Genomic DNA, 22,592 nt, shown 5'->3' with positions numbered 1-22,592 from the left:
AACCGATCTCGTTTTTCCAAATCGCTCCCTCACAGCTCGACAATACCTCGACACCGTTCTTCTACCTATCGTCCGTCCGTTTGCTGGTGCTGTTGGTGAAAACTTCCACCTAATGCACGACAATGCTCGTCCACATGTCGCGCGTCTAGTGACTGACTGGCTCACCAACGAAGGAGTTGATGTATTGCCATGGCCAGCACAATCACCGGACCTGAATCCCATCGAGCATGTGTGGGACATGCTTCAACGAAGAATTACTCCGCATATGGGGAACATTCACACAACGTTTCAATTGAGAGAGCTTTTAATCACTGAATAGGCAAATGTACCTCAACAAGACATTGACAATCTCATGTTGTCGATGCACAATAGATGTAGGGCCGTAATAAACCAGCGTGGAGGCCATACTTTGTACTGATTCCAATGTTTTTTTGTATTATGATTTTTTTTCGGGGTGCCAAAGAAGAGCCATATTTTTTTTAGTTTTGCTTATATGCGCACTCAGTATTTTTGACCATTCAATGAATTTTGTTGTAGGTTACATTCGTTTAATAAATCACCCGTCAACTTTTTTTTCCCTAAAGCGATCTAAAAAAAAATTTGCCATTTTTAAAAATATCCCTAGACTTTTCCGATGTGTGTATTTGCAATTAGCGTTTTATTGGTACCGATTTCATTGTTTGTGGGATGTTTTATTTCATCTATAACAATTTTGTTTTTGTCTTAGATATTTGTTGAGTGACGTCCCATAACAATTTTGAATTATTATGATATTTGTCGATTTGTTTTTTATAATAGTTGAATTTAGCTTTTATGATCAAAGATGTTATTAGCTTATTTCTGTAGTTGTTGTATTCTTTCTTCAGAATGTCAAAAATGTATCCGAACCGGATATAATAATGTCAGAACAGATAAGTTTGTTGGTGGAATTGCAAAGGCTGCTTCTAAAAACTTGGATCACTGTTCCGAACCAGAAAACTGTACACACCTCAGCAACTTTTAATGCTTTATGAAACTCAGGTCAGACCTTCTTTAAAGTATGGTTCTCATGTATGGAGCTCCGCCCCTAAGCATACACTGACGCTACTGAATTCCATCTAGAAAAGAGCTATACTTGCAACCTTGATATTCTGGAACATCAAAATTGGGAATTGTCTCTCTTCTATAGATATTGTTTGTTTGCTCATTATATTACGTGACATAAAGAAATCAGTCAAACTATACTACTATAGTTCCTTAATGCAGTTTTCATTACACAACTTCCAAAACAGTAAAAAATAAAACGTGTAAAAATGTCTTTCCCACCTTGCAGCCTTTCCAACCAGCTACCAACGTCTATGCTGCAACTCCAAATGTATCTCTTTGCTCCCAACAACTCAAAATATTCTCTTGGAGGCTCTCATTCACTTCTCTCTTTTTTTACACTCCCATTCCACTTTGTTTCACCGTTACCCGCTAATATTGTATAAATGTCAATTTTGAACGGAGGTCGTGGACCGTGTTGCCACGTTGAAAAAACGACCCCTACTTGACCCAGAAAATACAGGGGCCGATCGAAAAGTAGTGACAGAAATGCTCTACGATAAAAATATTTACTTTCAAAACTATTACTTTGCCACAGCTCTGATGACGTCGTGATTGGTCTTGAATTTCCGCTTCCTAGGCGGAAACTTGCCTTTCGGAAATATAGTCTAGTTGGCAAGTGGAAAATGGTGAAAAATAGAGATAAAGGTCGGAACAATACGTGCGATGGCTAAAACCGTTTTTCAGCACATAAAAACTGCAAAAGTTATAAACAAATTAAAATGTTGAAAGATGTATTTAGAATTTTGCAAATATTTCAAAAACTATGAAGAATTGAGAAATTTCAAAAAACGATCCCTTAAAGAGAAGGAAATTTACAAATAAAGTAGCACCTTCCGAAACTCTGTCTCTATTATTTATAATTTTGATTCAACGTCAAAAAAAATGTTCATTATTAAATCTTAATTCCCTCATCTCAACATAATAAGAGCAAATCAATTCAAAACAGAATATAATCTTGCTTACAGGTAGTCAATAACTTTTTTTTTCTTTTGAGCACAGTTTTGATAAATATGAATAGTTAAAATGTGTAAACGCTTTCTTGGAATTCGTGAAGACGGTTTATAAGTTGAAGAACAAGTCAATCAAAGATTCATCTCTGAGGAAATTGCCATTTATTTTCAATCGAGTCGAGTAACCTTTTTTTAATGTTGTTAATTGTTGAAAATTAAATTAAAATTATTATTATTTATTCTCAATAAATGTTAATACCCTTTGGATGCTCTGCATTGTTCATGGTTTTCAACCACCACGATACATTTTCAGGTATTTGTACCTGTTTCGGCCAAAGTTAAGTCTTCAAAAGAGGTCACACCATAACCTAAATTCATGCAAAGAAAATAAACAACAATGTGGAGGTTATGTGTGGTAAGTTTAATTACATTAACAAATCAGTTAATAAAAACAACCCATTGGACTTTCCAAGTCCCGTGTCTGCGAAAGTAAACGAGTCAGTCGTGCAGTGTAAAAATATATAATTACCTCCATCTAAGAACCTGCTCAAGTCACTTGTCAAGGTTTTGGAAACCTCTTCTAAGGCCCTAGAAAGTCTAAAAAATAAGCAGTGCAAGCCTTTGTGTTGTGGTTCGTTTCCATTCAAATTCAGCAGATATAATAAAAAACGGAGATGTGTTTATCTCGAGCAATATATCACGATGGGGTTATAATGTTACTTCATTTCATCATCAAAGCAATCATGAGAAATATCAGTTGATGTTTTCATCACATTTCTGACGTTTGTTTTGCTAACAGAACCATCGGTTTTATATACAGACTGATGGATTATTCGGATTCAACAACGTCCAAATTCAAACAAAACAATCAATTTCTGCCTGCAAACGACCTAATTCCCTGCAAAGCGAGCTCATTCAACTCTTTCACCTGCTCAACAGCAGTCGTTTCATTGATAACATATGATTTTTGTTTACTTTGCACAGAGAAAGAGAAAACGTCAATAAACCGTCGATATCTAAACTCAACATAGCAACCTACATATTGCATATAAAAATGATCAAAGAATGTGACAAGTACTTGGCATCACCGCAAACAGACTTACCGAGTTTTTTTTGTATTCTCACAAATCTTCAATGACAGAAGCCACTAATTCAACAGAAACAGCACGTTAATTGATATTGGATAAATGGGAAACTCTTTCCTCAGCACACTGGCAACCTTTGAGTGAATTGTGTTATTAGCTACGCTTGCAACTGTTCGATGTCAGTCGGACTGATATGTTGGAAAACGAGCGATTGCACTGACGAAAAAGTGCGATCACGAATCTGTAGAAACGCTTTAGCGCCTCCCACTGCAGGGCGACGTTGCCACGTTGAGAATAAAATTAAAAGATATCAGAAAAATCTAATGAATAATTTATTGACGTCTATTTACTGTACATAAAATAATGATATAATTATGATTGATACAGTTCATTTTGACATTTCCGCTGAACAGTGAAAACCGCAACACGTGTTTCATTCATTTCTACACTCTCTAGATGCCTGTTGTTAAGTTATCTAACTAATCTTAATGAACTTAAGTCTATGAAATGGTTTTGTTGCAAAATATGATGGGCGACTGTTGATTTTTCAAGTCTTCCATATTTCAAGTGTACTAAGTGGAAGCACACTCAAAGACCTGAAAAGTCAGCAGTCGCCCATTGTATTTTGCAACAAAACCATTCCATAGATTTTAGTTCATTAAGATTAGTTTAAAAAGTTAACAAAAACAGTGTATGAGAGTGTAGAAATATGTAAACATAATAATATTATTAATAAAGATGGCGCCCGTAGGTTGAGCTACCTATCGGGGGCATCCCCAGGTGGCGGAATGGGGAACGGCCAGGGGACTGGAGGCCCTGTCCGGGAAGCCAATTAGGTCCTACGGACGGGATCGCCGGACTCCTGGTCAGTGGCAGAAATAAGTAGGGTGAGGGGAACTAAAACCTCCCAAAAGCCTTTGCAAAACATGCCTGTCGTGCCGACAGCTGAATGGCCGCAGGGTGATATGCGGTCACGAACGATCCCCTTGGGGAACTGGGCGGAACCTCATTGTAATCAGCTTACCTCTGGTAATGCCTGGCTCTGCCAGAGGAGACCAACTCTTTCCTTACTACTCGTAGCAACACACATGAATGAAACAACACAAAAACAGAAACAGCAAAAACAAAAACCAATACCGAGGCTTGACAGAAGTGCTCACCTCAATCTAAGGCGGTGGCTGGAGATGAACAGAAATGTCCACCCCAATCTACCGCTTGGAATGAGGCTGTACATAGCAGATCACCTCCAACAGCAAGGGCACTCCCTGCGGGGGCGCCAAGAGCTCCACCTTGAATAATGGCAAGGAACCGGCTGCCCCTGCAGGAAAGCTCCCTCACTTGTGCACCACCACGGAGGGAACTCCAAGAAGGTTGAAGAAGCCGAGCAACGACAGTAATATCGCTGCACCTTCCAAAACCTTTGCGGAGGCCATCGTAAAACACCTCAAGGTTGCCAAAGAGAGTGTGTGTTCGGCGAGTCTTGGCCTACACCTGCCAATATAAAGGAGATGGAAGTCACGTCACCTTTCTGGAAAGGACAGGATGGATGATGACCTAGGAGGGCAATTCCTCGGGAGGATGAACAATGGGTGCTATGAGTCTAAAGTCACCCTCCCTAATCTACAGATACCAGACACCAGAATAACGATGGTGGGCCCAATATCTAATAGTATACTATATAACTTGTTAAAATAATATTTGAATTATTAGATTTACCTGACTATTACATAAGGACACATTGTTACATCAATTTAAGACTATTAGATGAGGCAATATTGTGAAATTAATTTGAGACCCTCAAGACTCAAGTATCTAGAAAAAATATCTATGGTATAAATGAGGATAACATTGTAAGTATGTTTAGTTTGATCTTCCCTCGAAGATGATCACTTGGTGATCGAGGTGTTGAAATAACGGTTCGGTGTTAAGAAAAAACTCCAGTAATATTCATTACTACACCGAAGGTTCCAATCAGTGCATAAAAAAAAATATTGAATTCATATTTTTTTGAGAAAATTAAAATTCCAGCGGCGGCTCGTCAGAGGAGGCAAGGGGGGCTTAGCCTCCCCATAAAATTTGAGGCTATTCATCGCAATGAATTAAAAGATATTGACAAATAACTATGTATACTGCATCAACAAAACTCAAACGCACGCCCATGAACGAATAAACTATCAACCCGAAATAATAAATGCCATACGTTGCAAGGGAGCCAAGCCTCCGACCGCTTTAAAGAACACAGGCTCCACGAGACCGATCCAACCAGCGACTACGTCCCGATTTGTAATTTCAGTTGCAGAAATTATAGCGTCAGAGGAGGCTAGCCTCCAGTTGACCTCCGTTAGTGTACGAATGTGTTTGTTTTTTATTTAATTATTTGGACGGGATACCGTGACGAAACGGGATTAAAAAATATTCCGGTAAATCGTTTTAGTGTTTCTTGATAATATTTGTTATTTGTGTATAAAACAGGCAGTATTATATTATAGCAGTGATTTTTGGTAATATTTTTAATGTGTTTTTAAAGTGTTCTCTTTCAATTCCAAGGTGTTTTCAGGTTTTCACTTTGTTGGACGAAATTAAAAAATCTGGCGATATAGTCAATTGGTTGCTGACAAATAATTTCAAGTCTTTATCTCATGATAATACATTCTACATTATCAAAACTCTGGGAAGGCCTCAACCAAATTTGATTTCAATTAAATCGTCAGATAATCGACAAAATCGTGTATTTAATATTAGTTGGTACGATAAATGCGATTGGTTAACCGGCTCCATTAAACGAGAAAAACTTTTTTGTTGGCCCTGTGTTTTATTTTCCGTACAAACCGAATACCAAACGTGGTCTAAAATAGGATACTCCGATTTAAACAATTTACCTCGTGTTATGGGGCAAATATGATTCACAATTTGGCACTTTTTTAAACGGTAGCGTTTTTTCGGGCACCTCAAAAACCATCCAAAATGAGCTTATTATAGACAGTGTGGCATACATTATTAAGGAAAATATAAGCAAGGAGATTGAAAGTGTTTCTTTTTTTGCATGTGAAATTGATGAATCTACCGATATTACCTGTACATCACAACGTTCAATCGTTTTTAGATATGTCAAAGATAGTAATGTGGTAGAACGTTTTATGGGTTTTCATGATGTTTCATCTGGACGCACAGCTGACGATTTGTTTAATTTTTTAATTCGTACGTGTGACACCTATAATTTTAGGCAAAAGTTAATTGCGCAAACCTATGATGGGGCTGCGGTCATGGCCGGCCATTTTAATTGTTTACAAACTAAAATAAAGTCCATAGCTTCTCATGCACTTTTTACGCATTGTCATGCCCATGCCCTAACTTTAGTATTAAGCAAAGCGTGCAACAACATAAAAATTTTCGCGCCTCCGGCGGGCTTTTCTTTGTGTATATAGTATATATGACTTGAGCCTCCCATGTTCTCCAATACACGAGCCGTCACTGGAAAATTCACCTTAATTTTTGACCAGAGTAGCATGTGTAAATGTTTGTTTTTCATATGTTATTAGCACATAGTGAATATTTCAGTTTTGTTGATCGGCTAGACTTTTCTTTAGGTTGGAAAGAAAAAGAGTATATTATCTTCTGGAAATCACCGGTAAAATATTGCATTATACCCAAAGTGAACTCATCAATCAATTTATCTTATCAAGTAATACATTCAAAATTGATATTTTAAATACTTGAACGATGAGGTGAATTTAATAACCTGGAAAGTTCTGTGAAACTTGTGACGTCTGGAAAGTACAGAAATTTCAGAAACATTCGTAAAATTATCCTCATACTTATCGCTCATACTGAGTTAGGTAACCTGGAAAGTACAAGAATGGTGAGGTTTGAGCCATGTCGTTCCTATATGGGCAAAACAATATAAAAATGAAGGAGGAGAGCTACAGTTCATCGAGAGCACCTCCCATGACTTTTTGCTGAGAATTTGAAGATTTCTAAGCTATGAATGAACGAAGACAATTTTCCTAATTATTTCAGGATGTCAAGTGAATAATCAGATCCACTCGCTATCGGGTTGAGACAGCATCTGAATAAGTCAGCAATGACTGGCACTGGTCAACAAAAGAGTTCCGATTCTGCTGTAAGAGAACGCCAATCAGCAGGTTTCACAAATGAGCGTCCGAAAATTAAACGAATTGAGCGTTGAAGTTCAGACCTCTCGCCAACCGACTTCCATCTTTTTAAGCACTTCCATAACTTTTTCACTAGTAGAACTTTCGCCAATGAGGATCAGGCATAAACGGTTTGTCACGACTTCATCGAAACCCCAGCACGAATTTTTTATGTTGACGAAATTAATCGATTTGTGTTACGTTGGCAAAAGTACTCTGATTCAAGTGGCACTTCTTACGACTAAATTGAATAAGTATTTATGAGTTTGAAGAAGACTCGTAAAAACTGAAAAAGCTTTTGAAACACCATCATATTATACAAAGCGACACTCCATCCTTAGACTTGGCAACACCGCCAGTGTTGCTATGAGCACGCTTCAGAGCCGTGACTGGTCGTGTTCGAAAAGTGGTGGGAACAAAATTCAGTACGGATAACTTACAACAAGGTTAGCTTGTTGGCGAATTATGTGACGTCAAATACTGCCTTACCGGCTGCGATTTCGAAAGATAAAAAGAGTGTAGTTTACAGTTTGTTGAATGATATATATGTTGAATCGCTGTGACAATCGAGCTGAGGTGTGAGTCACCAAATGGTACTAGTCCAATGCGTTTTTTATTAGTCCATCATGTGATTTGAATTCTCGCGCCCATTAACAACAGGCCCAGTTGATGAGATGATGAAATAAATGCGGGTACATAAGTAAATTAGTATTATTGACATGGGAATTGAAAGTGCAGAGTTCACTCGACCTTTCAGCAATCAATTCGCGATTTTGAGAACATCAATGATTTTTTCACGAGAAATGAAAGCTATTCGTCATTTTTTGCATGACTAATCGGTTGCATAAGCGCTGACGCCAAGGTAATACCTATGTAGGCACAACAATAGTGGTAATATGATATCGATATTTAATTATTGGCAGAGTTTCATTAGGTGAATAAGCAAACTTAATTCTCTGGGTTTGACGAACTCTCATCTTTTGAGTGTTTCAATATTTTTTAACTGATTGATAAGTATAATTAAATAGTCACCTCATACGAGATACGAACATGAACTGAAAAATGTTTCTCAATACTTAGGTAGGTTCTATATTTTCATGAATAATAACACAACACAACAAAAAAATATTTTTTGAATGTTTCCTACACTAAATTAGTCAATTTCTACTAATTTTGGGGTGATAAAAACGAAAATAACAATGAAAAATTTTTATTAGCTCTGGTTTTTGAGATACACAGTACTTAATCTTAAAGAGTAGTTATACTATACGTGAAAAGTGAAAGTACATAAAACAGTATTGTTATGTTTCTTTTAGAATATTTTAAGTACAAAATTAATAAAAAAAACATTATTCTTAGTGTTTTGACAAATAAAAGAAGTTTGTACCACCAAATTTCAATTAAGTCCATCCGATTCATTGTAAGATCGCTGTCGTTTAGCTTGTCTTTTATAAAACACTTCTGGAGCATCCCTACACACAGACCAGCAGTAGTCTGCAAGCATTGCTTCATTCCAACGGCCCTGATATCTCTGTTCCATTAAGGCAATGTCTTGATGGAATCTTTCTCCATGTTCGTCACTCACAGCTCCACAGTTTTGTGGGAAGAAATTAAGATGAGAGTGAAGAAAATGAATTTTTAAGGACATGTTGCATCCAAGTTGGTGGTAAGCTTGAAGAAGCTCTTTAACCAATGCTGTGAAGTTATCATCTCTTTTGTTACCTAAAAACCCATGTACAATCCCCTTAAAGGCTTCCCAGGCTCTTTTTTCATTTCCTGTTAAAATCATGTCAAAAGCAGGATCATTTACGATTTCACGGATTTGAGGCCCAATAAAGATGCCTTCCTTGACTTTAGCATCACTCAACCTGGGAAACTTTGCTCTCAAGTACTTAAAAGCTTGTCCTTCCTGGTCCATGGCCTTCACAAAGTTTTTCATTAGTCCCAACTTAATATGTAATGGGGGAAGGAGAACATCCTTAGGATCTACAAGAGGCTCGTAAACAATATTTTTCTCATTAGGGTTTAGGTCTCGTGTAGGCCAGTTCATTTTTTTATAGTGAGATTTTCTATCCCGACTGTCCCACAGACACAAAAAACAACAGTACTTGGTGAACCCTAATTGCATTCCTAGGAGTATAGCAATGACTTTCAGATCACCACAGATGTGCCACTTGTGTTGTTCATATTTGATTGATTGGAGAAGTGTTTTCATATTTATATACGTTTCCTTCATGTGAACTGCATGACCTATAGGAATAGAGGGTAGCTGATTTCTATTATGCAGAAGTACAGCTTTTGAGCTTAGTTTTGAAGAGTCTATAAACAGTCTCCATTCAGATGGAGGGTGATCCAAATTCAAGCAGTCCATCAAACCATTAACATCAGAACAAACTACGAGGTTTTCTTTTTTCTCAAAAAAAGGAAGCAAATCTTTTTGACGCTGTCTGTACTGAGATATTTTCACATCATGTTTTAGAAGATTCCACTGTTGTAGTCTTGACCCTAACAGCTCAGCCTTTTCCTTAGACAAGCGAAGATCTCTTATAAGGTCACTCAACTCTGCTTGACTAATTCTGTGCGGATCACTAGACCTATCGCTTACCTCAAAATCAGGGTCATAGGATGTAGAAGGATGGGTTGCTCCTTCTAAACAGTCTTCATCACCTTCCTCTAAAATTTCATAGTTTTGGGGTGGAGAAGGGACTGGCAAATTGTCAGAGTGTGGTACAGGCCGAAGAGCAGATGGGAGATTAGGGTATTTAACCGTTCCTCTTTTCTTCATAGATAAACCTTGCTTAATGGGAGGAGTTAAGCAGAAATAACAGTCGTCTGTATGATTGGTAGGCTCACGCCAAACCATAGGTACTGCAAAAGCCATTGCCCGGTTTTTATTTTTCAGCCACTCTCGCAATATGACGGAACAAGAATTACAACATATATGAGGAGCCCATGATTTATCTTGGTCCCCAACTTTCACACCAAAATAATGTTCATAGGCTGTCTTAATGATAGGTGTCATTTTACGTTTCTGAGCCTTAAATGTTATTTCACCACATATATAGCAAAAGCTATCGACAGAATTCACACACTTTCGAGGCATTTCAGATCAGCACTTAAATTAATATAAAAATCAACTTCACACGATAATTTCAATAGCAACCACGTACGTACAATTGACAAACTCACATAGGTTATGTTTACTACTTAAGAACAGCTGATGAGAGAGGTGTTATGTAAACAAACATGTGTACCAACTGTTGGTGATGAAATATTTCATTTGTTGAAAACTCAATATACATATATATATATATATATATATATATATATATATATATATATATATATATATATAATATAATGATACTATATCTTGAAAACGAGAGCTAATATATAATTTTCATGGTCACTTTTGGTTTTAACACGTGGAAATACCTTAAAATCATCTAATTTCAACCCCGAAACAAAAACTTTGTTGTGTTGTGATAATCGATAATATATCGATTTACTTATTGAAACAAAGTTTACTCATAGATTGCTATTTTTACCACTAGAAATAAACTATTATCATATACAAAAAAAAATCAATACAGTTTATTGTATGATTTTCACCATAAGTGAAAATCTTACTTATAGTGGAAATCATACAATAAACTGTATTGATTAGTTTTTTAATATGGATTTTCATCAAGTATCGGCCAGTTTTATTCAATATTTAAATACTTCACTCAGGCAACATTCCTTCCGCACTCAAGCGGGCAGAGATCATTGTAATTCCGAAGTCAAGCAAACCAAACCATATGCCAGAGCGTCCCATAGACCTACTTAGAATGGTATACTCATATAAACAATTGGAAAAGCTTCTCCTCAATAGGATTAGTTACAGGATACTTGAAAATGTCCCAACTGACCAGCAGGCTTTTGCCCTCATGAAAGCTGTACGGACCAAGAATTGTCTCTAAAAACTTTTATAACAACTAGTTTTCGAATGAAACAAAAACCGCCGCAGTATTCATAGATCTATCAGCGGCATATGATACTTTCATTAAAGCCAGTTTCAAAAAGAAACAGCTGCAGTATTCGTAGATCTAAAAGCAGCATATGATACTTTTATAAAAGCTAGTTTTCAAAAGAAACAAAACAGCGGCATTATTCATAGATCCAAAAGCAGCATATGAAACTTTTATGAAAACTCTTCCCAAAAGAAACAAAAAACCTCTGCAGTATTCAAAGATCTGAAAAGAACATAGTACACGTTTATAAAAGCTAGTTTTCAAAAATAGTCAGTTGCACTATTCATAAATCTAAAAATCAGCGTATGATACTTTCATAAAAGCTAGTTTTCAAAACGAATCAAAAACAGTGGCAGTATTCATAAATCTAAAAGCAGCACATGCTACTTTTATAAAAGCTAGTTTTCAAAAGGAACCGAAACCAGCCGCAGTAATAATTGATCTGAAAGCAGCATATGATACTTTCATAAAAGCTAGTTTTCAAAAGAAACAAAAAACTGTCATAGTAATATAATTGATCTAAAAGCAGCATTTGATAGTTTTATAAAAGCTACTTCTCAAAAGAAACAAAGAACATCCGGAGTATTCATAAATCTCAAAGCAGCACATGGTACTTTCATAAAAGGCTATTTTATAAAATAAACAAAAAACAGCCGCAGTATTCACGCATCTAAAAGCAGTACATGACACTTTTATGAAAGCTAATTTTCAAAAGAAACAAAAAGCAGCCGTAGTAATAATTTATCTAAAAGCAGCGAATGACAGTTTTATAAAAGCTAGTTTTCAATAGAAACAAAAATAGCCGCATCAATAATTGATCTAAAAGCAGCATTTTGATATTTTTATAAAAGTTACTTCTCAAAAACAAAAACCAGCCGCATTATTCACAGATCTAAAAGCATCACATGACACTTTTATGAAAGCTAGTTTTCAAAAGGAACAGAAACCAGCCGCAGTAATAATTGATCTTAAAGCAGCATTTGATACATTTATAAAAGCTACTTCTCAAAAACAAAAGCCAGCCGCAGTGTTCACAGATCTAAAAGGAGCAAATAACACTTTTATTAAAGCTAGTTTTCAAAAGAAACAAAAACAGCCGCATTATTCATAGATCCAAAAGCAGCATATGACACTTTTATGAAAACTCGTCTCAAAAGAAACAAAAAACAGCCGCAGTATTCATATGTCTAAAAGCAGCACATGGTACTTTCATAAAAGCTAGTTTTCAAAAGAAACAAAAAAACAGCCGCAAACCCCGTATCTGAATACACTGAAAATATCTATGGAATAAGAGAATACCTCAAGTTTTTTTGGGTTTAAATGATTCATTCATGAGTAAGGTATGCCTTTGAAATCAACACTTTTCTATCAAAAACTTGTTTCTAATTCATTTCTTTTTCCAACAAACGTTTATTTCAAAAGATCTGACATAGGGTTGTGGAATTACGAAATTCCCAGTCCCAAAGTTACATCAGTAACTCCGAAACCGATTATCGAAATTCAACAAAATGACGGTCATTGAAATACCTTTCTCATTACAAAAAAAGTTGATTGCTACCTTTTGTTGGCAAGTGATGTCACACTGACTTTTGCGTCAACAGTACTCAAAATTATTCTTAAAAAAATTGTTCGAGTCTGATATTTCGCTTCGTTTGAAAGGTGTGGGAGGGGGGGCTACTTACGTCCGCACTGTATATGTTGACACAAAACTCATTTGTGAAGTTCGACTCGTGATCGAGAATGAATTAAGTCAACACATAAAAAAGGTGACAATTACTGCAAATTGATAATATAAATACATGTAGATACGTTAATTAAATTCAAATAAATGAAATACTTTAGCTGACATGACAATTGAAATTGTCAGGACATGCAATGTGTTTTTTCTCACATTAGCTGATTGTAAAAGTAATAATTTTCATTTAATATAATTGGAATAGTTTAATTCTCTAAACAAGCATACATATTCATGGAGAACTAGCCGAGAAATTCGTTGTTAATACTGATTGAAAATTTTTATTTCTACGTTGAAAAACTCATTAACATTCAGTTTGTACTATCGTTCCAGAGCTTCTTTTGTAATTGAGATATCATCAGCGGTCTCAAGTCCGCATCCTGTGGTTGAATGGCGAGCACAAGAAAAATTCAATCTGCCCCACTCCATAGTCAATTTTGGATAATTTTTGTTAACTACACGCCTAGCATGTCTTTCAAATCAGTTGAATCAACTTTCAACCCGCACTATATAAGGTGACGTATGGTTCTTGGCAAGAATCTTACATTAGCCAAACAGAAACAGCATTTTCCCAAAAAGAATAAAAGAACATAGGATTGTGAAGACCAATTCCACATTTGCAAATCATATTTTGTCAGATGGGCATGAATTCAACTACGACTATGTAGTTTTATAGTTGCAACAGACAGTTTTTAAACTCAATATTTTGGAATGCCTGGAAATTAATAGATTTGAGAATTCTGAAAATTTAATGAATAACCATATGGAATTGAATTCTTCCCCTCTTTGAAATCTGATTTCTAATGTAGGAATTGGTAATTCGTTTATTACATGCCCATTCAATGAGTTGCTGAAATTCCAAATGTTTGAATTTTTAATCAGGTTATACCTAAAGTAAGCTAAAACTATTAGTCATTAAGTATGTACGAGGTCTGTTATCAATCAAATCAATCAAACATTTATTGAATCAGTTCTCCTTCACAGTCACATTAGACAATAACAAAAACATAACATCATCATAAAATATTGGCTGATTCAACAGGTCAAACAAACATAAAAAAGATAAAAAAGTCCATATAAAACATACATAAAAAATTTATAAGCTACAATCCAAATCAAGAATCAAGGAGAAACTCATCCACAGAGTAGTATGCTTTTTGCAATAAAAAAATCTTGAGTCGCCTTTTAAGGATATTAATATTTGAGGATTCAATGTCATCACTGAGCTTATTATATAGCTTAACCCCAATTCACATGGGGTGATTCTTTGATACTGTCAATCTACTATTAGGTTGATGTAGTTGAGAATTATTTCTGGTGAAATGTTCACGGATTTCAGATAGCTAGAGCTGCCTACGTTGTCATGTTAGATGTAGCCTGGGAATTCGAGATCTTCTAACTGGAACCACAAATGTGCGGTTGGCTCCTGTTGTTGACTCCGTGCGTTTGTGTTGTTTCTTGATTTCGGCAAACGAGTGTTGCCCATCTTTACACTTGGCTGCACCGCGCTGATGAGGCCAATAGCCAGAAACACGTGTCCGCGGTTTGCCCCCCTTTTTTTTGAGTGTTGTATCCACGAATTGTTTCATTTTTGATTTGTATCATGCACACTCGATAAAATCTCTATTTGTGTATATATATATATATATATATATATATATATATATATATATATATATATATATGTGTATATATATATATATATATATATACACAACTAAATATATATATATATATATATATATATATATATATATATATATATATATATATATATATATATATATATATATATATATATATATATATATGTTAACTCGAAGATTCTCACGGATAAAGTATGATGAGCTGTTTTCTCGGGTTTCGCTCCGTGTTCTGTGTATTTTCTCCCCATAAGGATTATTTTCACAACGTTTCGGCAAAGTCTCATTTGCCATCTTCTGGTGATGTCTGGTTTTTTCAACTAGTCTAGTTGAAAAAACCAGACATCACCAGAAGATGGCAAATGAGACTTTGCCGAAACGTTGTGAAAATAATCCTTATGGGGAGAAAATACACAGAACACGGAGCGAAACCCGAGAAAACAGCTCATCATATATATATATATATATATATATATATATATATATATATATATATATATATATATATATATATATATATATATATATATATATATATATATATATATTTCAATATCAAATTCTACAAAAAGGATTTGAAGCTTTATATCTTCTATTAATTATCTGCGAGCGCTTTCGAGCTTTCGACAGCATTGGTAGTACTGTCATCTTCTGGCACTTCTGGCACAGGAGTGCCAGTTGTTGTATTTTTAGTAACAAAGTTGGGCATTTGAGATTCAGCAACATTTAGCACCAGGCCATTTATAGAACACCACTCAGGAATTTGATCAGTTACTTCATTAGCTTTGATATAGTTCCCGCAGATACTAAGATGTTAGTATCGTCCGCAAAAATAACAGTAATGGAAGCTTTCCAACAAAATTTCGGAAGTTCATTTATAAAAACCAAAAATAGAAGGGGTCCCAAAACAGAGCCTTGAGGTATCCCTCTTGATATACATTTTCTTTCAGAATTCATTCCATTTACACTGACTACGATCAGTCAGGTAAGATCCAACCCAATTCAATGCAGAGCCACGTATACTATAAAACTGCAATTTGTGTAACATTACGTCATGGTCAACGAGGTCAAACGCTTTGCTCAAATCAAAAAATAATCCTAAAGTCTGCTGTTTGTTTTCCAAGATTTCCAGCGCATGTTTAATGAGTTGATCAATTGCACCAACTGTAGATTTATTTGTTCTATAAGCATTCAGACGAGAAGAAAATAATCTGAATGATTCAAAGTAGTCATATAATCTTTGATAGAAATAGTACTCAATTATCTTAGAAAACTGACTAAGTAGCGATATAGGCCTATTAGATGCACAGTCAGATCGAGAGCCCTAATTTTTGTATATTGGCAAAACCTTTGACATTTTCAGTATATCACGAAACCTCCCCTCAATGAAGGTGGAGTTAACTATATGAGTCAAAGGCTCAGAAATCTCTCATAAATATATAATCCAACCAGAGTTAAAATTTCGTGTGCAATGAAAATGTTTCTGTGTGAATACTGTCGAGGAACGTTGAACAAACAGCGTAGGATAGATAGCTTTTGTTGGATAAATACATTTTTGCTCTTTGAAGAGTTGTCCTACAGACATAGATACACCATAGCGAAACTTGGATTCGACCTGGGCATGATAAACAGCCATAAGTTGGTTTATGTTGAGAACATTTCTCAAGTTAATGAGAAGATATGTTCTTGAACTCAATTTTGAAACTATATAGTTGATCACAGTGTTCAGTGTTCATTCCAAGAAAGATTCTCATCCATTTGAATGCCTGGGAATTTAACAGCATCATGGGTGTTTCTCAAAATAGAGTCATTAGCAATCACCTGAATGTCATCCGTTTTCATTCTGGTAGTTGTGAAAGCGAATTAACAGAGTTTTTTCCACATCGAAAAACAGGCCGTTTACTTTTTCAACTACCTCTTATATGTACTACCTCAAATACAAAGAAATCGCACAATAAACAACGATGAGGAATGAGAAGCTAATACCTAATTAATGCAAACAATAAGCTCGTGACAAAAAATATATTTGTTGACGAGAATCAAGCCAACTCTCGTGACAAACCGAAATACCGAAATGTACGTATTAATAACATAGCAAGTAATTCAGAAACAAAGCTTCTCGGTTCTTGAACCCACTGTCGTTATATTTTTCCCAAATGAAACTGCGAGTCCGCACCCCAGTGATTTCGCTTGCCGACATCGATTGCTGTTGTTAGACCTATCAAAATAGCATCCTAGGAAATGCATTTGGGTCATTTACCCTTCCAAAACGCATTTTCGTCGAGAATGCGTCGACCCGACGGCGCCAATTACGTCACGACGCTCTCTAACTACGCGTCTTTCGCGTGGAACAGTCAGACAAACTTTGAGAGAATATTCTATAGCCTAGGCGACTTATCCAAATAGAGCCAATTTCTACCTTAATGAAGTGGGAATGAAAAACAAAGGTTTCGACTGTCTAGTTCTCCATCTTTAAAAAAAAATGTGGGAAACGGCTACTTTCACATCAACATTGAATTACACGAAAGAAAAATACTTTCGAGACAAATACTTCTATACCTATATAACGGGTGATTTTTAAAGAGGTACAGGATTTGATTTTCAAAACAACACAAAAATTTTAAAAAAATTATGAAATCTTTATTGAAATCGATAGAACGATCAATATAATTTAATGTTTGAAGATGATTCATGCAAATGTTTTCCGCGGCTCCGCTTTAGATGGCCCATGCGCAAGGTCCAATTTTGGCACACTCTCTCTAACATATCGACCGGTATTTCACGTATAAATGCTTCAATATTGGGTTCCAGAGCGTCAGTCGTTGCTGCTTTATCCCTGTAGACATGAGCCTTAACATGACCCCACAAAAAATAATCCAAAGGCGTTAAATCACACGATCTAGGCAGCCAATTGACGGGCCCTAAACGTGAGATAAACTGTTTACCAATGGCGGCTCTCAATTGGGCCATTGTTTCGCGTTCCGTGTGACATGTGGCACCGTCTTGTTAAAACAATATGTCAGGCATGTCCAGTTCTTCCATATTGTGCAACAAAAAGTCGTCAATCATCACACAGTAGCGCTCGCCATTCAAAATAACGTTCCGGCCATTGTTTTCGTCATTTTCGATAAAACTGTGGATCTTCCTCCAACTTTTCCAGCGTCCATTCACCAAATGTTAGACGTTGTGGGAGGTCATGTGGCTTCAATTCTTGCACCAGCACTGTCTTATAAGGTTTTACACTCAAATCATTTCGCAAAGTTTTCCATGTATAGGAAGTAACAGAGGCCCAATTGCTGCGAACGGCGGCGAATCGACATTTCACGGTCATCACGAACACTGGCGAATACAGCCGCAATATTTTATTTGGTCCTCACTCTACGTATGCGTGTTGGTAGTTTAATGTCCAATAATGTAAACTGGTTTCGAAATTTAGTCACAAGCTCCCGAATAGCTCCCTCAGTAGGCCGACGAAACTGCCCATAAATTGGAAGAAGTGCACGATGCATTTTCTTCACTGAGCATGAATTTTGATAATAAAATTCAATAATTTGCAAGCGTTGTTCATTCGTAAGTCGATCGATGGTCAAATTATAGACCAAACTGAACAAGTTTGACAATGACACAAGACATGATTCACTCGTGATCTGTCAAAAACAGTGTTGCCAAAAAGATAGCAAAAAAATCACTCATTATGTTCTTAAAGGACAAAACACAAGCACTACAGGAAAATTCTTGAGGCGCTCTATGAACGCTCTATGTTCGCGTCTCTAATCAGGGGGATGGCTCTTTTCTGGATGAATCCAGCAGTTTCAGGGTATGCTTAAGGGCGGAGCTCCATACATGAGGTTCAATTCAATGTCACAAAAACTCAGGCATCGGTTTTCTCCAAGAAGATAAATGTCTCCGAACCGGGTATATTAATGTCGGGTCAGACAATTCCGCTTTCTGCTTCTATAAGTTTGTTGGAGGTTGAAATGGAAACCAATATGTCATGGCGCTAAAGTCTCAGGATGTGGAGTGTACTCTAGATCACTAAGCCTAAGAATTAAGTGGGGAATGGGAAAAAATACCCGCGTGGTCCAAACAGAACTGGCTAGTATCTCAATCGCCACAAAAAAAAATAACCAGGAAAGAAATTTCTGGCAAAAACATAACAATCTGCACTGACAGCAGACAAGCCTTATTAGCCTTGAACAGACAACGTGTTACCTCAGGACTAGTACTAAAGTGCCACCAAAATTTAGCCAAAGACTTAGTATGGTCCGGGGATGATCAACCACGTCTCAGAAAGTTTCCATTGCACAAAAAAAATCATCAGGTGCATCATGAATGTGCTTAGTACCGAGAGCTGTAAAAGTTTTTTCAGCAAATATGAAATCTTAACACTCCCATCGTTATATATTGTTGAATTATGTCCCTATATTTTCAAGAATAGGGATAGTTTTGTGAAGAATTCTAATATACTTGTTCACAAAATCACTTCTACTTGTAAAAGTAGAGTACATTTCTGCTCTCCTGCTAATAATGGCTTACGTGCATTTAATAAATCACCAAATGAATTGAAAAACTGTTCTCCGTTATTGACTTTCAAAAAGCAACTCAAAAAATTACTTGCTACAAGATGTTTTTATTCAACATATGAATTATTTTCAGAAGATATTGAAAATTTTATTTTTTTTTTATTTTTTCATTTTAATTATTTTAAAAATAAAATAGATACAACAATAAAAATTAATTGGCGCTCCGGCGACTTCATTGATTCCAGTGGCGCATTTGCTTTTTCAGCTGCAGGAAAACCCGGAAAAACCTGCAGCACCACATCATCTTAAGATCTTGATCTGCCAATGTCCTCTCTCTCATAAAACAAAATGTAGGGTGTCTCCAGAGGCTCCAATAAATTCAATGCATCGCCGGAACACTTCGTGACGCGACTATCGTCAAACTTAAACCAGTCCGTTTCTTCTTTGACCAAGGCGTATTAATGACCAAATTCAACGCCAGAACCACAGTGAACAATGACTGCATGAATATTATAACAGTGGTCTGCTAGGTTGAAATGTTCATCTATTTCGAACCTTCCAAAGAGTTTCTTGCTTCCGTTAGAGGTTGAGTCTTGTTTGAAAATCATCAGTGTTATTATTAGATTGGCTGGTGCCTCAGCAATACTTGTTTCCTTCTAACAGAAGATATCTCATAAGAATATTGTCATTAATGTTTCTGTTATATTTTACATTTTTGTATGTTTTTATATATTTTTAACGGCGAGTCTTTGTATTTCAAAGCTCCGAATGTGATATTGGTAAATCTACCTTGTATGTTTCTTTTTTACTAGACTTGACTATTCCAATTCAATATTTTGTCTCTTGGGAAATAAACTATTATTATTTTTATTATTATTATTATAATAACAGTATCCTGAGTTGGGTTATACAGGAGTAAAGGTAATCGCATTGCCGACTCTTTAGCCAAGGAAGCGGCTGGACTAAGAATTTTAGGTCCCAGTCCTTCGACAATTGCGGAACTAGCCAAATGTTACATCCATGCTCAACCCCTAAAGAGATGGGATGCAATCTTGCCAGGATCACCAGTGGCGGCTCGTGGTATTTGAAAATGGTGAGGCACAGTTAAATTTTTTTTTAGCAAAGTTAGAATTTAAAGTTAGTCTAGTGGTCACTCTATTTCGTCAGTTGTGTAATACCATTTGTAAAAAAATTATAACAATAAATTTAAAAAAATTAAATTAAATATAATTTGCTCATTCTGCTCATTTACTAAAGTATTAACAAGATCACAAGTATTGCGAATGTTTACATTTACCTGGGGAAGTTGTGACGCTGTGCTAGGTCCCGCTAAATCCATTTTTCGGTAATAAGTAATGTTGTAATGTAATATTTTAGAAAAACCACCGAGATTCACTGCTCACCGAACCGAAAACTATCTATTATAATAAAAAAGTGTGCACTGTCACTGTGCACTTTTAACCCTCAACTCAAACTCAACCTGTTAATCTAAAAATAGCATTACTAGCATTAGACGCCCCCTCCCCGAAAGACAATCGGTCATTTTTCGTTAATTTTCGTGTCGCTTACGAGGCTTGCCTCTGAAAACGAAGTTTTTACGCACATTTTAAAGCTATTTATAGATTCGGCTGTGTCACACAGAACAATTGTAATACGCTAGACAAAGAAACGCAGAGGCAAGCCTCAATCCATATACCACTTAAAGCAGAAATGAGATGGATGATATTTGTAGTGAAACGCGGTAATTGACGGCGGACGGCGGCAGGACCGTATTTTACTAATTTAATAATAATTCTAATTGATATAATAATGAATGCAAATAGTAAAATAATATAAATTTGTGATTTATTTAATTTGCAAATTATTGGTGAGGCACTGCCTCATCTGCCTCACACACCTCCATAATATGAGGTTAGTGGACACACCTCTATGCAGGATGTGTGAACAGGAAAATGAGACTGTCAGGCATGTCGTATGCGAGTGCCCGCAGTTATCGTCAATAAGAGAGTGTGTGTTCGGCGAGTCTTGGCCTACACCTGCTGATATAAAGGAGATATCTCCAAGTGACCTGTCCACCTTCCTAGAAAGGACAGGATGGACGATGACCTAGGAAGACAACTCCTCGGGAGGATGTACAATGGGTCACATGTGTCCTAAGTGCTGTGGGCTTACACTCACCATCCCTAACCTACAGAGAGAGATGTCTTGGCACAATCATGTCTTTGGAATTGCAAAGGCTGCTTCTTTCTCAAAAGTTTAGAACACTGTTCTGAAACTTCAGCAACTTTTGATGCTTTATAAATCTCAGATCAGACCTAGACAGATCAGACATAGAGATCCAAAACCTTCCCCAGCTAAAAATCGTACATCTAAGAAATAAACCCAGAGTTGAGTTTTTTTTCAAAAACTAACGTTGAAATGACATTCATGTTTTACTTTTACCAGGATACAGGATATAAATAAAAGAAAACAATTTGAATTTAATACACACATCGGAAAAGTCTAGGGATATTTTTAAAAATGGCAATAATTTTTTTTTAGATCGCTTTAGTGAAAAAAAAGTTGACGGGTGATTATTAAACGAATGTAACTTACAACAAAACTTATTAAATGGTCAAAAATACTGAGTGCGCATATAAGCAAAACTAAAAAAAATATGGCTCTTCTTTGGCACCCCGAAAAAAAATCATAATACAAAAAAAATTGGAATCAGTACAAAGTATGGCCTCCACGCTGGTTTATTACGGCCCTACATCTATCGTGCATCGACAAAATGAGATTGTCAATGTCTTGTTGAGGTTCATTTGCCCATTCAGCGATTAAAAGCTCTCTCAATTGGAACGTTGTGTGAATGTTCCCCATATGCGGAGTAATTCTTCGTTGAAGCATGTCCCACACATGCTCGATGGGATTCAAGTCCGGTGATTGTGCTGGCCATGGCAATACATCAACTCCTTCGTTGGTGAGCCAGTCAGTCACTTGACGCACGACATGTGGACGAGCATTATCGTGCATTAGGTGGAAGTTTTCACCAACAGCACCAGCAAACGGACGGACGATAGGTAGAAGAATGGTGTCGAGGTACTGTCGAGCTGTGAGGGAGCGATTTGGAAAAACGAGATCGGTTCTGCCGCCGATCATGATTCCGCCCCATAGCATTACTGTACCACCTCTGTATGTGCGGACTTCCTGGACGTGTCTCAAACGTTCATTATTTCCAGGTCGTCTCCACAGTCTTACTCGACGAGAATCTGGATGAAATCCAAATCTGGATTCGTCTGTGAACAAAACTGTGGCCCAATCATTTGCATCCCAGTTTTGATGTTCTTGACACCACTCTAATCTTCTACGGCGACTGCCTCTCGACAAAGGTGGACATCTAAGTGGCCTTCTGTTGTGGAGATCT

At 36.5% G+C, this 22,592-nt stretch overlaps 1 protein-coding gene across 1 annotated transcript in view; it reads right to left on the bottom strand.

The window, feature by feature from the left end:
- The window catches only part of Pino (protein pinocchio), a 32,870-nt gene extending 30,280 nt beyond the window's left edge, over window positions 1-2,590 (bottom strand). The window contains exon 1 of the mRNA XM_023161588.2: window positions 2,566-2,590. The gene's annotated coding sequence lies outside the window, so the exon portion shown is untranslated. The remainder of the gene's footprint in view (window positions 1-2,565) is intronic.
- Between the last annotated feature and the right edge of the window lie 20,002 nt (window positions 2,591-22,592).

This window comes from Leptinotarsa decemlineata, unplaced genomic scaffold (assembly GCF_025532065.1).
Source record: "Leptinotarsa decemlineata unplaced genomic scaffold, Ldec_3_MD MMD2_P_RNA_scaffold_2, whole genome shotgun sequence".
Classification (NCBI taxonomy): domain Eukaryota; kingdom Metazoa; phylum Arthropoda; class Insecta; order Coleoptera; family Chrysomelidae; genus Leptinotarsa; species Leptinotarsa decemlineata.
Note: the sequence above shows the minus strand (reverse complement) of the source record. Positions and strands in the feature narration are given on the sequence as shown.